The sequence below is a fragment of the Scyliorhinus torazame genome, chromosome 11 (genome assembly GCF_047496885.1).
Source record: "Scyliorhinus torazame isolate Kashiwa2021f chromosome 11, sScyTor2.1, whole genome shotgun sequence".
NCBI lineage: Eukaryota > Metazoa > Chordata > Chondrichthyes > Carcharhiniformes > Scyliorhinidae > Scyliorhinus > Scyliorhinus torazame.
In genome coordinates this window covers 10,369,409-10,385,424 of record NC_092717.1, presented here as the reverse complement: position 1 = coordinate 10,385,424, position 16,016 = coordinate 10,369,409, and the positions used below count along the sequence as shown (strand labels likewise).

At 48.2% G+C, this 16,016-nt stretch overlaps 1 protein-coding gene across 2 annotated transcripts in view; it reads right to left on the bottom strand.

The window, feature by feature from the left end:
- znf407 (zinc finger protein 407) overlaps positions 1-15,475 on the bottom strand; it is a 565,952-nt gene extending 550,477 nt beyond the window's left edge. The window contains exon 1 of one of the 2 annotated variants that reach the window (XM_072466945.1): positions 15,404-15,475. The gene's annotated coding sequence lies outside the window, so the exon portion shown is untranslated. The remainder of the gene's footprint in view (positions 1-15,403) is intronic. The other variant, XM_072466946.1, reaches the window with a different exon arrangement.
- Positions 15,476-16,016: the final 541 nt, after the last annotated feature.

The window sequence follows — 16,016 nt, the reverse complement described above, 5'->3', positions numbered from 1 at the left end:
TGCTTGCCGGCTTATCTTGTTGACGGCATTCAAAGATTTAATTCTAATTTTTAAGTCGCACTTTGATTCAGTCTTAAAATACCATTGGTGACCATCTCTTTATAATCTAATCAACCTACATCAAGATCAAACTCAGGTCCTAAAGCTGGGAATTAAAGCTTTCGAACCCACTTTGCAAAGTTGTCGTTGAGTATAAATCATGCCTCGGAACAGAAAAAACCCAAAGGGCTGAGGTCGCCCAGCTCCTAGTCAGGAGTTTGGACTTTGAATCCCAGTCAAATACACTTGCTTAAATCAGGTGGGTCTCTTCCCCTCCCAATCCTCAGCATCGGTGGAACTTACCTCTGCGGTCAGGAGTGGAGAAAGCGAGCCCCAAGTTCTGGAATTCCACCCCTACACCTCTCCGCCTCACTTTCCTCCTCTAAGACACTCTTTAAAATCTACCTCATTGACCAAGCTTTTCGTCATCTGTCCTAATATCTCCCCATCTGGCTTGGTGTCACACTCTGGTTTCTGACGTTCCTGTGAAGTACCGTGGGGCATTAAATTATGTTAAAGAGCGCTGCCTAAGCATGAGTAAAACAGAAGGTGCTGGGAAAACTCAGCCGGTCTGGCAGCATTTGTGGAGAGAAGCAGAGTTAACGTTTTGAGTCCCTTCTTCGCAGCGGAGTTGCTGCCATACCTGCTGAGATTTTCCAGCATTTTCTGTTTCAGATCTCCAGTGTCCACCACATTTTTCCTTTTATCCAAACACATGCTGTTGTTGTTGACCTCAGTACAACGATATTAATACCGACTTGAGTAGAAATAGTTTGACAAAACAATTCACCGGTCACCAAAATATTGATGGAAATTTTATATTACATTCGAATGCATTATTCAAAGAGCAGGGGTGATATTTATCACTACATGTGCCAGTATGGCTCACTCATAACGCTCTTTGCCTGTGTCAGAAGGCCGTGCATTTATATAACTCCTTTTGTGACCTCAGGGATGTCCCTAGCTGTTCCACAGCCAAGTGAGTATCAGTGATGCGTGGTCCCTGCTCTAACATGGGAAAATTCAGCCACCAGCTTGTGCACAGCAATTTCCTAGAGGCTAATGGGACAACTAAACAAGACGCTCTATTTCATGGTGTTGGCTAAGGAAACATGTTGACCCAGTATACTCTGCGAACTCCCTTACTCGTCTTTGAATATTACCAATGGACCATTCAGAAAACTTACTCTGGAAGATACAACCCATATATGGCATGATATTTGTACTTCAGCTAATTTCAAAAAGGATTTGTTTTGACAAACAGATACAGAGCGGGTAAAAAAGTACTGTCCGCACTGACCGCTTTCTCAAATTCCCTTGCATTTAAAGCCTTTGTCTGAAGCAATCCATTCACATATCAAGGAATCAGAAATGTTTAAGTCATGACAAGGTGCTCAGTGGGGGGGGGGGGGGGGAAGAGACGACGACTCCCGCCTCTGGGTCAGAAGATCCTGAGCTCCACTCCGTAAATCCATAATCAAGGCTGACCTCCCCGCCCAGTGCAAGAACTGATGGGGTGCTGCACTGCCAGAGGTGCGGTCTTTCAGATAAGTCATCAAAACGCGCTCCCCAGGTGGACATAAAGGATGCCGGGGCAATATTCCAAGGAACAGCAGATGAGTTCTCCCTGGAATCCTGGTCAATATTTAACCCTCACCCAAAGCCACTAAAATAAATTATTTGCCTATTTTCCATGTTTCTGCTTGGGGGAGCGTCCTGTGTATCATCCTATGTTGCAACAGCAGCCATACTTCAAAAATAATTGGCTGTAAAACACTTTAGGACATCTGAACAGTCTGCTTTTACCATGGTTTCTGTAAATATTTCTTGTCCGGGTTTTGGGCCGACATTTGAAACAGCAACTTTCTTTGTTATGCTCGTAATTATTTAATAAATCACTCAGGCAAGAGCTGATACTAGCTACCTGCTCAGCTTTCTCGCTAGCACCATCCGTTACGAAGCTATTCAGGGTTTTGCAGCCAGTGTCAATTTTAAGCACAGGCTTTTTGTGTCCACACAATGTTTGCCACTTGCTTCCTGCCTGTCACTTCCTTCGCTTTAATCTGTGAGCTGCAGAAGAAACTAAACGTGCAATGTAGGCTGGTGTTGCAGCTTGAAGAATCAATTGTTTCAAAGTCTTCCAAATCTTCCATCGGCACAGTTCCAAGCCATTCACCAAAATGCTGCAAACATTTCAAACTCCCAAGTCAAATAATGAAGAATTTACATTGGAGCAAAGAGTATGCTGATGAACATAGTCAGTATTTCTCAAGGAAAGCGCTGCATACAGTGACATGAGGCCAAGATGGAAACGATTGGGTAATCCCATCAATCACCCGCAGCCTGCAATGCCGTAAAGGGACTGAGATAGATTATACACACATCAATTTGCATTGTGTAACTATCCTCCCACTCACTGCACTTTGTTGGAGAGATCACCCAGCCTTAGTCGGGAGACACCGCTGTACTTTCCTTCGGTCAGGGGTTCTGTTTGCTGCAGTTCAGAGAGACTTTTTAGCTTCAAATGGACTTTGCATGTTTTGCTGTTTGCCGAATAAATTGGACTCTTCTGTAAAATAAACTGCATGTTGAGTCCCGTTGTAAATGCTGCTCCACATTCAACCCGTTGCCTAACCAATGTATCAAGAGACAACCCCCCCCCCGGTATAACTTGATTATGGGAGTGACTAGCAAATTTTCTGTAACCTCCGAGCCACGTTACGTGCATGAATAAATGTTTCAATACTGGCACTTAACAATATGGCACAGGATTGTTTGCTTTCCTTATATTTAGCTGGCACAGGACCTTAACAAAGGTTTAACGCTGACACAGTTGTGGACATGGACATTAATAATGAGAGAATTCACTTTCTGCCCAAGCATGAATTGTTTGGCAGCCCTGGCTCAGCAGGTAGCACTCGCACCTGGGAATAAGAAAGTCTCTTTGAGGAGATACAGTGGCATAGTGATAAATGTCACAGGACCAGTAACCCAGAGGCCCAGGCTAATGGTCTGGGGACATGCGTTCAAATACCACCATGGAAGCTGTTGGATTTCAGATTTGATAAAATATGGAATTGAATCTCGGCAATGGTGACCAAGAAACCAGCATTGATTGCTTGTCGTGAATGTCCTTTAGGGAAGGAAATCTGCCATCCTAACCCCAATCTGGCTGTTATGGGCCAGGGTTTAGAGAACGCCAAAGTGTATCATGGAGTTCACCTGACCCACAACGTTTACTAGTTTGTGGTATGGGGAGCACACGGCCCACTCTACAGGTGTGGTATCTTGTAAAGGAAAACAATGTTTATTCTATGAACTCAAGTTAACCTTTTTAAAACATACAGTGAACATCTAAGCAACCATTAATTCAAATACAACCCCCAAAGACTACAACACTAAGTAAACCTTTAAGCTTTCCTTTTAACATCCATACGACTTAAAAACAAAACCTTTAACAGAAGCACATCAGGTTAAAGTCACTACTGAAAACATTTATAATTCTGAATTCACCAAATGATCAAGAGATAGTCTTTTCATGGCAGAGAGATCAACAGTACACCTGCTTGGTCTGGCTTCAGCTCCCACACTGAAAACAAAACTAAAACACACCCTGCAGCAAACAGCCTAAAACAAAAGTAAAAAGCTGACAGACAGCCCAGCTCCACCCACACTCTGACATCACTGCAGTAGTAAACACCCATTTCTTAAAGGTACTCTCACTACAGATATTTATATACATACCAATTTATAAACACCCATTTCTTAAAGGTACTCTCACATGATACTAGCCTACACGTGACTCCAGACCTAGAGCAATGCGGCTGACTCTCAACTGTCCTCTGCAATGGCTTAGCAAGCTGCGCAGTTCAAGGGCAATTAGGGATAGGCAACCAATGCTGGCCTTGCCAGTGCCCAGATCCCATAAAATAATTTTTAAATCAACTCCAACAAATTGAGCCCGAAACTAGGCTGACCTTTCCGAGCAGCACTGTCGGGCTGCTGCGCTGTCAAAGCTGTCAACATTTAGACGAGACATTAAACTGAGGCCCTGTCTGCCTTCCCGGGTGGTCGTTCCCCCTGGCGTCCTGGCCAATAACTATCCCTCAATCAAAATCACAAAATCTGGTTATTGTCACATGGGAGCTTGCTGTGTGAAAATTGGCTGCTGCGTTGCTTGAGTTGCAACAATGACTACACCTCACCAGTACTCCATTGGTTATATAGCGCTGTGAGATGCCCTGAGATCCTATATACAAATGGAATTATTGCACTGATGAAGGCGAGCCGTACTTGTGAAATCTTTCCACACAATGTTTGCCACTTGCTTCCTGCCTGTCACTTCCTTCGCTTTAATCTGTGAGCTGCAGAAGAAATTAAACGAAAATAACATACCGATCTGAATAGAAACCCACTTCTTTGATCACCTGTCCTAGTACGTCGATACCTGTCTGATATATGATCCTGCAAAGTACCTTGGGACATATTTATTGCATAAAACGGGCGTGATATAAACAATACAAAAATTGTTGTTTTATAGTTCAAAGCCAAAGGTTACAAAGGTAACTAAAGCTGTTTCAAAAAGTGCCCAATTACGCAACTGTAGCCTTTAATTTAGATACATACACGGAGGAAGCTAGTCTGATACATGGTGTCTCTTTTTCTTTCCTCCCCAAAAGCTCAAAACAGATCATTACACGGAAATATAGACAACAGCTTCATCCATAATATCGCAGGAAATATTCTGTAGATATGCAACATTGATTAGATCTTTAACAATATTAAAGATACATCTGCTCGTTGCATCCCTCTGTGACACTGCATTACATTGACTTAAGATCAACATTGTGGTGCCAAAATTAACACCCTACCCAGTTCTTAGCTCAATCAGTCTACCACTATCCGGGAAAGCTGAAGCAGCTGTTTCCTCTTACAAAGAGGGATGACCTGATGGAGGTTTTTTAAATTATGAAAGGGTTCAATAGGGTAGATGTAGAGAAGATGTTTCAACTTAATAATAATAATCTTTTATTATTGTTACAAGTAGGCTTGCATTAACACTGTAATGAAGTTATTGTGAAAAGTCCTAGATAGGAGATGGACCCTAATGCATCCATTATGGAATTTCAGAGAAACCTCTTTGCCAAGACGTGAGAATGTGGAATACACTAGTCATAAGAAGCATCCTATCCGGCTGCATCACAGTCTGGTATGGCAAGTGCTCGGCCCAAGATATCAAGAAACTCCAGATTGTAGTGAACTCAGCCCAACGCATCAAACAAGGTTGCCATCCTCCCATTGATTCTGTCTACACCTCCAGCTGCCTCAGGAAGGCAGACAGCATTGTCAGAGACCCCTCAAACCCAGGCTTTGTCCTCTTCCAGACCCTTTCAGCAGGCAGAAGATACAGAAGTCTGAAGACCCGCACATCCAGACATAGGAACAGCTTCTTCCCCACAGCTACAAGACTCCTCAACGACTCTCCCTTGGACTGATCTGTTCCCTGTAAGAACACTATTCACGCCGCCCTATGCTGCTAATGTTTGGCCTTGTTCCGCACTGTAACCAATCAATATTAGTTGATGCATCACTGTCAATGTACTCTGTCGATTATTCTTTTGTCTACTATGTACGTACTGCGTACGTTCCCTTGGCCGCAGAAAAATACTTTTCACTGTACTTCGGTACATGTGACAATAAATATCAATCAATCTATTTTTAAAAATTTGTACACAGAATGTAGGCATCGCTGGTTAAGCCAGTATTTATTGCCCATCCCTAATTGCCCATGAGAAGGTAAACCATCTTCTTGAACCGCTGCAGTCCACGTGGTGAAGGTGCTGTTCGGAAGAGAATTCCCGGATTTTGATCCAGCGATAATTGTTGGGAACTAAGCTGTAAATAAGGTATGCTTGTATTTGTGGGTGTTAGGGACGGAATATAGCTTCAGGTTTAATTTATATTTATCATAGAATTTACAGTGCAGAATATTGTTTTATTTGTGTTAGGGTTTGATAGTGTTTTATTTCCAAGAGGGAGCCAAGAAATCTCCAGGCCCTGTTTACGTACTTACATTTTTTAAGGGATTCGGCAAAGTGATGGGTTACCAATGTGTCAGTAGTTTAGGTAAGTCAAAACAAACACGTAGTGGGAAAAACTGTGCTGTTGCCTAGCAACAGGGGAACAGAGACAAGGAGAGACAATAAAGGCTGTTTTAGTTTCAGTTGGTATGGATATACCATAGAGTGAAGACAGGAAGATCTAGAACTCTCTCGAGTTGAAAATGGGGCCAGACTGCCGATGAAATGAGTTTAAGGAACTCTTATGTATTGCTCTAAAGTTAAAGTAATAGTGAATTTTGAATAGGTTTTCTATTGTGGAGGGACTTTGAATGAAAAATGAAAAATAATCTATCAAGTCAGGTTCCATTCTGTGATCTGACTTGTCCAGTAATACCATCAGCTGGGATCATAACACAGTTACGGAACCGCAATATAGTTTCAAGTCAAGGGCGTGCTTTGAAGGGGAACTTGCAAGTGGTGGTGTTCCCGTGTGCATGAAGCCCATGTCCTTCTCGGGGGTAGTGACAGAGTGTTTGGAAGGTGCTCTCTAAAGAGCCTTGTTGAGTTGCTGCAGCGCATCTTGTAAATGGTACACATTGCTGACAGGGTGCATCGGTGGTGGAGGGAGTAGATGTTATGGGTGATGGATGGGGTACCAATCAAGCGGGCTGCTTTGTCCTGGATGGTGTCAAGCTTCTTGAATGTTGTTGGAGCTTCACCCATCCAGGCAAGTGGTTGAGATGAGTGGAGGAGTTACATTAAAGGGGAAGCTTGTAAATATATGAGGGGAAAGAAGCAAAACTGAAAATATCCTTACCCTAAACTCACTGTAAAGGCCTGAATATTTGCTGTAAAAGTTTGATATTTAAACAAAATGAATCTAATATTTGAAATATCATGTGTTCTGACTTACCCGACATATTTCCCACAATATACAGGATAGGATAAGCTGATTGTGGTGGATAACAACAAAGGCCTGAGGCTGATGTTGGAGGATCTGGAGAACAGGTCAAGGTGGTGTTGAATCTCAGGTTGGTGGGGCTTCCGGAGGGATTGGAGGGCTCGAAGCCAATCCAGTACTTTGCAGAGATGTTTCTTCGGTTGGTGGGCAGGGATGAGGTATTCCCCCCTCCAGAATTGGACAGAGCTCAGCGGACGATCCGGCAGAACTCAAGGTTGAATGTGTCACCGCCGGCGGTGATTATCCAATAGCATAATTACCAACAGAAGGAGCTGGCGAAGAGGATCCGGAATATCGACTGGGATGAGCACACGGTGTGGATATATCAGGACATTGGGACTGAGCTGGCAAAGAGGCATGCGGCCTTTAACAGGGTGAAGGTGGTTTTCTACACGAAGGACGTGCAATTCGGGGTTGTGTACCTGGCGAGGTTGCGGCTCACCATGGACTCAAAAGATCATTTTTTCAGGAAGCCGGAGCAGACAGAGACCTTCATCAGGGAGAGGAAGTTGGGGCCACTGTGAGGAGGACTGTTTGGGACTCTGTGTATGAAGGGGGGGCGTTTGTGTACTGTACGTATGCCTTTGTGCGGGTGTTTAGCGCCTCGTTAGGAGGGGGGTGTCTTCATGAAATCAAAGGGGTGGGTGTGTGGGTTTTGGAGAGGAGAGATGCTTTTTAATGATGGAGAAGAGCATGTTGGTGGGAAATATGGGATAGGAGGGGTAGGGCTGGATGTTAGTTTTGAGTGGAGGTTGGAGGGGGTCATTTTGCTAGCGATGGGAATAGGGGAGAATGCGGTCTGTTGGGCCTGATGGGGTGGGTTACAATGGGCCTAGATGTCTGTCTGTGTGGGGGGTGATGTGGTTGGGGGGGGGGGGAATGTGCCGTCAGGTAGTCTGCGGGGCCTGGTTTGAGAGGTGGGTGTTGAACAGGAGTGGTAACGGTGTCCAAGGTTTTATCTTTGTCCCACCTTACGGATGGGGCTGGGGGTCCATCCTAGGTGGACCTGGGATCCGGGAATTTGGGTAGGAACGTTAAATCACGGTGCTGATGACTGACTTGAGGGGGGCGGTGAGAGACCCCCGACAAGGTTGATCACCTGGGACGTGCGGGGCTTGTTGGGGCCAGTGACGAGGACAAGGGTTTTTTCCCATTTGAAAGGTTTGGGGGTCGACGTGGTGTTCCTGCAGGAGACTTGCCTGCGGGCGTGGGAACAGATCAGGTTGTGGAAAGCTCTGGTGAGCCAGGTTTTTCATTCCGGGTTCGATAGTGGGTCAAGAGGGGTAGCAATTTGGTGAGCAAGAGTGTTCGTTTCCAGGCGGGGAGGGTGGTGGCCGATCAGGGTGGTCTTAATAATCTTTCTTTATCTTTATTGTCACAAGTAGGCTTACATTAACACTGCAATGAAGTTACTGTGAAAATCCCCTAGTCGCCACACTCCGGCGCCTGTTCGGGTACACAGAGGGAGAATTCAAAATGTGCAAATTACGGGGGCGATTCTCCAATATTGGGCCCAAGAGTTCGCGGCGTCGTGAACGCCGTCACGTTTCACGACGGCGCAAACCGGGCCCGGCTACATACGATTCTGGCCCCCACAGGGGGACAATACGGCACTGGAGCGGTTCACACCGCTCCAGCCTCCTTTCGCAGTGCCACATGGGCGCCGCGCCATCCTGCGCATGCGTGGGGGACTTCTTTAGCGCACCAGCCCCGGCTCAAGATGGAGTCGGTGTTCAGGGGCCGGCCGCGCCAGAAAGTAGGCCCGGGGGTGGGGGGGGCCCGGCCCGCCGATCGGTGGGCCCCGATCGCGGGCCAGACCCCGTCGGAGGCCCCCCCCCCACCCCCCCGGTGAAGGAGCTGCCCCCCCCTCCCCCACAGGCCGGTGCCCCCCCCCCCCCCCACCCCGACCGTTCCCGCAGAGTTCCCGCCGGCAGCGACCAGGGGTGAATGGCGCCGGCGGGACTCTGTCGTATCTTCGCGGCCACTCGGCCCATTCAGGCCGGAGAATCGGGACTTGTGGGAGGAAACTGGAGCACCCGGAGGAAACCCACGCAGACACAGGGAGAACGTGCAGACTCTGCACAGACAGTGACCCAAGCCGGGACTCTGGAGCTGTGAAACCACAGTACTAACCACTGTGACACCGTGCTGGCTAAAGGTACATTGGAGGAGAAGGCAGTGATGTTAGTGAATGTGTATTATCCGAATTGGGATGATGGTAAGTTCATGGAATGGCTGTTAGCTGCCATTCCGGAGTTGGATACACATTAGCTGATTTTAGGGAGGGATTTTAACTATGTTTTGGATCCAAGGTTAGATTACTCCAGGCCGAGGTCACGGTCTCGTTTTGGGATGGTGAAGGTGTTCATAGAATCCCTACAGTGCAGAAGGAGGCCATTCAGTCGATCGAGTCTGTACCGACCCTTTGAAAGACCACCCTACCCAAGCCCAATCCCCCTTCCTATTCCTGCAACGCCACCCGAAGGGGCAATTTATCACGGCCAATCCACCTAACCTGCACATCTTTGGACCGTGGGAGGAAACCTGAGCACCCGGAGGAAACCCACGCAGACACGGGGAGAACATGCAGACTCCACACAGGCAGTCACTCAAGGTCGGAATCGAACCGGAGGCCCCGGCGCTGTGAGGCAGCAGTGCTACTGTGCCATCGTGTTGGCTGTATTTATGGAGGAGACGGGAGGGGTGGATCCATAGCGGTTTGTGAACCCGGGAGATAAGGAGCTTTCAGTTTGTTCACCAGTGCACAAGGTATATTCGAGGATTGACTTTGTTATGGGTAAGACTTTGCTCCCTGGGGTAAAAAGTGCAGAGTATTCGGTGGTGGTCATTTCGGATCATGCACCGCATTGGGTGGATCTGAAACTGGAGGCAGGCCAGGCGCAGCGTACTGGGTGGAAGTAGGATGTAGGTTTGCTGGTTGACCTCAGGTTTTGTGATAAGATTTCTTGGGCCACAAGGGTCCATGTAGCATGGAATGAGAATGGGACGGTGTCGCCCTCCACATTGTGAGAGGTGTCAAAGGCGGTAATTGGGGGGGGGGGGGCATCTTGTACAAGGCTCTTATGGATAAGGAGGCAAGCAGGAGTACCAGGAACTGGGGGATGAGATTTTCGTTGTGGAAAGGGAGCATGCGAATGATCCTACGGTGGAGCTTTGGGCACGCAGCAAGAAGCTTCAAATCCGGTTTGACCTGTTGTCCACGGGCCGGGTGGTATGTCAGCTGTGGTGGGTAAAGGGGGCGGTGTACGAGTATGAGGAGATGGCTAGCCACCTTTTCGCCCACCAGTTAAGGTGGCAAGAAGCTGCTAGAGAGATTGTGTCGGTGTGGGGGCCGGATGCTGGATTGGTGCCTGTCCTGAAAAGGTCAATGGGATGTTCCGGTCCTTCTGTGAGAGGCTTTATAAGTCGGAACCGCCAGAGGATGAGCAGGGGATGTTAAGGTTTTTAGAGAGATTGGAGTTTCCTCAGGTGGAGGAGGAGTTGAGGGAGGAATTGGAGGCAGTGTTGGGGTTGGAGGAGGTGCACACTGCTCTGGGGAAGATGCAGGCTAGGAAAGCGCTGGGTCAGATGGGTTCCCAGTAGAATTTCATGAGAAGTTTGTGGATCAGTTAGTCCCACTGTTGCTGGGACTTTAACCTGGTGTTGTAACCTGTTGGACTTTAACCTGGTGCTGTAAGACTTCTTACTGTGCTCACCCCAGTCCAACGCCGGCATCGCCACACCATTGTTGTTGGGGATGTTTAATGATTCATTGGCACTAGGTTCCCTTCCGGAGACGTTGAGGCAGGTTTCTATTTCCCTCCTCCGAAAGAAGGATAAGGATCTCACCGAGTGTGGGTCATACCGGCCGATTCAAAGCTTCTAGCTAAGCTGTTTGCATTAAGGTTGGAGCCGTGTCTCCCAGAGGTTTTGGGGGAGGATCAGACAGGCTTTGTAAAGGGCAGAAGTTGTCGTCTAACATGAGGTGGTACTCAGTGTGGTTCTTGCACCGGCGGTGGGGCCAGAGCCAGAGCTAATTGTGTCGTTGGGGCGCAGAAAAGACCTTCGACAGGGCTGAATGGAGCCCAGAGTTGAATGGAGCACAGGAGGGTGGCTGTGTGTTCTGACAATCTCTTTCTGTATGTAAGGGACCCGGAGGCAGGGACGGGTGATATTATGGGGATATTGGAGAGTTTTGGCTCGTTTATTTGGGTATAAGTTGAATATTGGGAAGAGGGAGTATTTTGGAAGTGTGGAGCTGAGGTGAGGGGCTGCCTTTGCATTCTGCTAGGACTAGCTTCCACTATCTGGGGGTCCAAATGATGCAGGATTGGGTGCGGCTTCGTAAACTGAACTTCATTAGTTGGTGAGTAGGGTGTGGGCAGATTTGCAGAGATGGTACAGCCTTCCATTGCCTCTGGTGGCTCAGGTGAAGCGATTAAGATCAATATATTGCTAAGATTTGTGTGCCTTCTGGTCTTCCTGCATGAAGCATTTTTTTCCGAGCCTGGAGCGGCTTGCAACAGGGTTTATTTGGACGGGGTGAACTCCTTGGATTCGGAGGGGGAGCTTGCAGAGTGAGAGGCATGCAGGGGGGTGCTGTTGTTTTACTATTGGGCGGCCAATGCGGAGAAGTTGTTGGGTTGGTTCGGCGAGCGGGAGGTTGCCTGGGTATGGGTGGAGTTGGGGTCAGGTGAGGGGTTGAATCTGGAGGCATTGGCAACGGCCTCTCTGCCGTTGGCTCCAGTAAAATATTTGTCAAATCCAGTGGTCATTTCCACGTTAAAGATATGGCGGCAGCTCCGCCAGCATTTCAAATTGGGGGTGTCAACGTGGTCCCCATAATATCACCCATTCCCTGTGATTTGTTCCAACCGTGGGAACTAGGTGCCATCTTTGGGTGGAATAGTAATGGGGTGGAGTGAGTAAAGGATTTTTGGAGGGGCGGTTTGCTGTCTGGGAGGAGCTGAAGGAGAAAGCAGGCCTTTGGAGTAGGAAGGGCTGGATATGTTTAGGTACTTTCAGGTGCACAACTAGATCCAGCGAGTTTTCCGGACATTCCTGGTGGTGCCGACATCCACTTTGCTGGAAAAGATTCTCTCCTATGCAAGGTCGGAGAAGGGGCAGGACGACCAGAATATATGGTCAGATTTTGGGGGGAGAACAGGTTTCGGTGGAGAAGGTAAAGACTAGGTGGGAGGATGAGCTGGGCCCCATTTTGTTTTTGTTTTTTAATATATTTATTAAAGTTTTTAACACAATTTTTCTCCCTTACAAACAATAGCCCCCCCCCCCGCCCCCGTAACAAAAAAAAATAAACGAGAAATCACGCGGAGCAAGATTATATACATAGCAAAATAGTATATTTACATAGCTTTGTACACTGGCTCTCTCCCGTACGTGCCAGTTTCCCCGACTCTTCATGTTATCTCTTGCTCATCCACCCCCCCAGGCAGCTCCCCCTCCCCGGACTTTCCCCCCCCCAGGTTGCTGCTGACCGACCTTCCTCTAACGCTCCGCGAGATCGTCTAGGAACGGTTGCCACCGCCTGTAGAACCCCTGCGCAGACCCTCTCAAGGCGAACTTAATCCTCTCCAACTTTATGAACCCAGCCATATCATTTATCCAGGCCTCCAGGCTGGGGGGCTTCGCCTCCTTCCACATTAGCAAGATCCTTCGCCGGGCTACTAGGGACGCAAAGGCCAGAATACCGGCCTCTTTCGCCTCCTGCACTCCCGGTTCATCCACTACTCCGAATATTGCTAGCCCCCAGCTTGGCTTGACCCGGACTTTCACCACCTGAGATATTGCTCCCGCCACTCCGCTCCAGAACCCCTCCAGTGCCGGGCATGACCAAAACATATGGACATGGTTCGCCGGGCTCCCTGAGCACCTTCCACATCTGTCCTCTACCCCAAAGAACCTGCTCAACCTCGCCCCCGTCAAGTGAGCTCTGTGAACCACGCTGGGCCCCATTTTGGAGGACGAGGTGTAGAGCGAGTCTCTCCACACGGTGAATGCTACGTGAATCCTGTGCCAGGTTAAGTTTGATACAACTCAAGGTGATGTTCAGGGCACATCTCAGCAAAGCCAGGATGATGTGGTATTTTGAGGGGGTTGAAGATAAGTTGCGAACCATACACCAATGTTCAAGTCCTGCCCCAAATTGGTGGGTTTCTGGGGGCCCTTTTTTGACAACAAATCGGCAATTTCAGATGTGGATTTGGAGTCCTTCTCATTAGTTGCGATATTTGGGGTATCGGAGGAGGATGGGTGTGATGGTGGATGCTTTGGTTTTTGCCCATTGTTGGCTTGGTGGTAGATTCTGCTGAGTTGGAAGCTAGCGACAACGCCCAGTGCTGCAGAGTGGCTGGGTGATTTGATGGAGGTTCCGTACCTCAGGAAGGTTAAGTTCACAGGAGTGGAGCGATTGACGGGTTCTACCATAGATGGCGTCCGTTTAAATTATATTTCATATATCTGCTCGCTGTGAGGGGATGGGGGGATTCAATTGGGAAGGGGGTGGTTATAATTGTTAGTGGGGGGTGTTTAATATATATTTGTTTGCAGTGGTTGTTGAAATATGTTTTATTGTTTGATTGATATTTAGGTATCAAATGTTAAAAGTCTAATAAAAATATTTTCAAAAAACTTGAATACATGAATTTTTTTATAAGTCTGATAAAAGACAACATGCAGATCAGCACGATGGAGTCAAATTTTCTTTATGAAAAACAAAATTGGAAGACAACACATGTGAATTTTGGATTTTTTCCCCCCAAATCTTTACTGTGCTAAAGGTGCAGGTGTCATTACACAAAATCATGGAATAATACATTCTACTATTCTATACCATCTAATGATACAGCACAGGAGGCAACCATTTGGCCCATCATAGCTCTTTCAGGGAGCTGGCAGAGGCAACTAATGAGTGACACTCCTCTGTCTTTCCTCATGGCCCTACATATGCAAATATTTATCCAATTCCCTTCTGAAAGTTACTATTGAGTGTGCTTCCACCAGGCAGTACACTCACTGCATTAAACACTCATCTGCCTGTTTGCTTCTTTTGCTAACTACCTTCACTCGCTTTTCTCATGCTGCTGAACCTCCTGCCAGTGGAAAGTTACTCTATTTACTCATTTAATGCTTCATAATTTTAGCAAACTTCCTTTCACATTATCTACTTAAAAAGAACACTGCCGTCTTCGCTAATCTCCCCACATAACTTAAGACACACCTTAAGACACGCCTGCCCAACACTGGTTTATCCATTCAAAACACATTGAAATACTGAGCCTGTTCATAAAATAGTTACAATTCCAACAAACTAGATGATATTTTGTATGTGTCGGTTTACTATGATTCACCTCATTGGTCGCAAAAGGCCCTCATGCATTCAAACTCCAAGCGGTGGAATTTTGTTTTTGTTCCCCTCCAAAAGTAGTTTCCTTGCATCACCACCCCCGCATGAATTTCAAAGTATCCTGGAAGGAATTAACTCTCCGCAAAAACAAAGACACCCCCCAACATTCACAAATTTAGACTTCTCGGAAGTGTACTTAAAATCAGCAAGCTGCCAAACGTCTGAAAAACGAGTTTACCAAAACTTTCGGCAATGCTACATGAATCAACGTTTGGGTAAAATATATTTCTTTTAAACCTGAAAAAAATCCCTCATGCAGAAGTTTCCAGAGGAAAAGCTGCTGGGTTATTTTTTCAAAAGGTTTTTATTAAAAGTTTAAATAAAAAAAGTGCTTTATATGAAGCTTGGACACAAAAGGAGTATTCTTACTGACTCACAATATTTTCTCTGGGAATGGCAAAAGAGAAGTTTGTGTAAACAAATTGTATAAATACAAGCGTTGACACCAGTAAATTGACATAAACACAAGTAGTTGTTTGCAGTAACTACTAAGCTGCAGACCATCAATGAAGTATCAAGTACTTCCTGCTTCCGGGTCTCTGGTCAGCCTCTCGCCCATTGGAGGGGAGCCATTGTGACGTACATCGGACCGACGCGACACACGGCCAATCGGAACACGCGACGGGCCCACACGCAGGCGAGGGAGGCGAAGCCAATGGTAGGCTGGGGAGGGGCGGGACTTCCGCTCCGGACCCCGCCCCCCCAGCCGATCCCAGCAACTGCCACTCGCTCCGCCCGTTGGAAGGACGGCAGCGCGGAGGCCCAAAAAGCCTCGGCTGAGCGGCGCCCGCCGACTCCTCGCTTCGCCGCGGGCCCCGCAAAGTCGCGACGCGGAGGCGACTGCGCTCCCCCGCCGCCGGCGCCGGAGGTCGCCCGGGCAGTGGGGGATGGGTTGGCGCCGCCGCTCGGACGTACCTGTACGCGAAAACGTTAGCGACCGCTCACCGTGCACTTGGTCACAAGTGGCCTTCCGTAGCTTTGGCTGGGCGGCGCATGCGCCTCACGTGGTGTCGGCGCGGCCCCCACGTGACCCCGAGCACGTGCATGTACTCCACTGCCAGAGCTCCAACTGGTCACTGGACAGCCCTGGCCCAGTGGGGGCAGCTTCACCCCAGTGTGGGCAGCTCTGGCACAGTGTCAGCAGCTCTGGCGCAATGTGGGCAGCTCTGGCCCAGTGGGGGCAGCTCTGGTCCAGTGCGGGCAGCTTCACCCCAGTGTGGGCTGCTCTGGCACAGTGTCAGCAGCTCTGGCACAGTGGTCTGCTCTGGCACGGGCAGGTCTGCCAAAGTGTAGGCAGCTCTGGCACTGGGAACAGCTCTGGCACAGTGTGGGCAGCTTCACCCCAGTGTGGACAGCTTCACGCCAGTGTGATATGCTCTGGCTCAGTGTGGGCAGCTCTGGCACCGTGTTTGCAGCTTCACCCCAGTGGGAGCAGCTCTGGCCCAGTGTGGGCTGCTTCAGCCCAGTGTGGGCAGTTTCACCCCATGGGCAGCTCTGGCTCAGTGTGGGCAGCTCTAGCTCAGTGTGG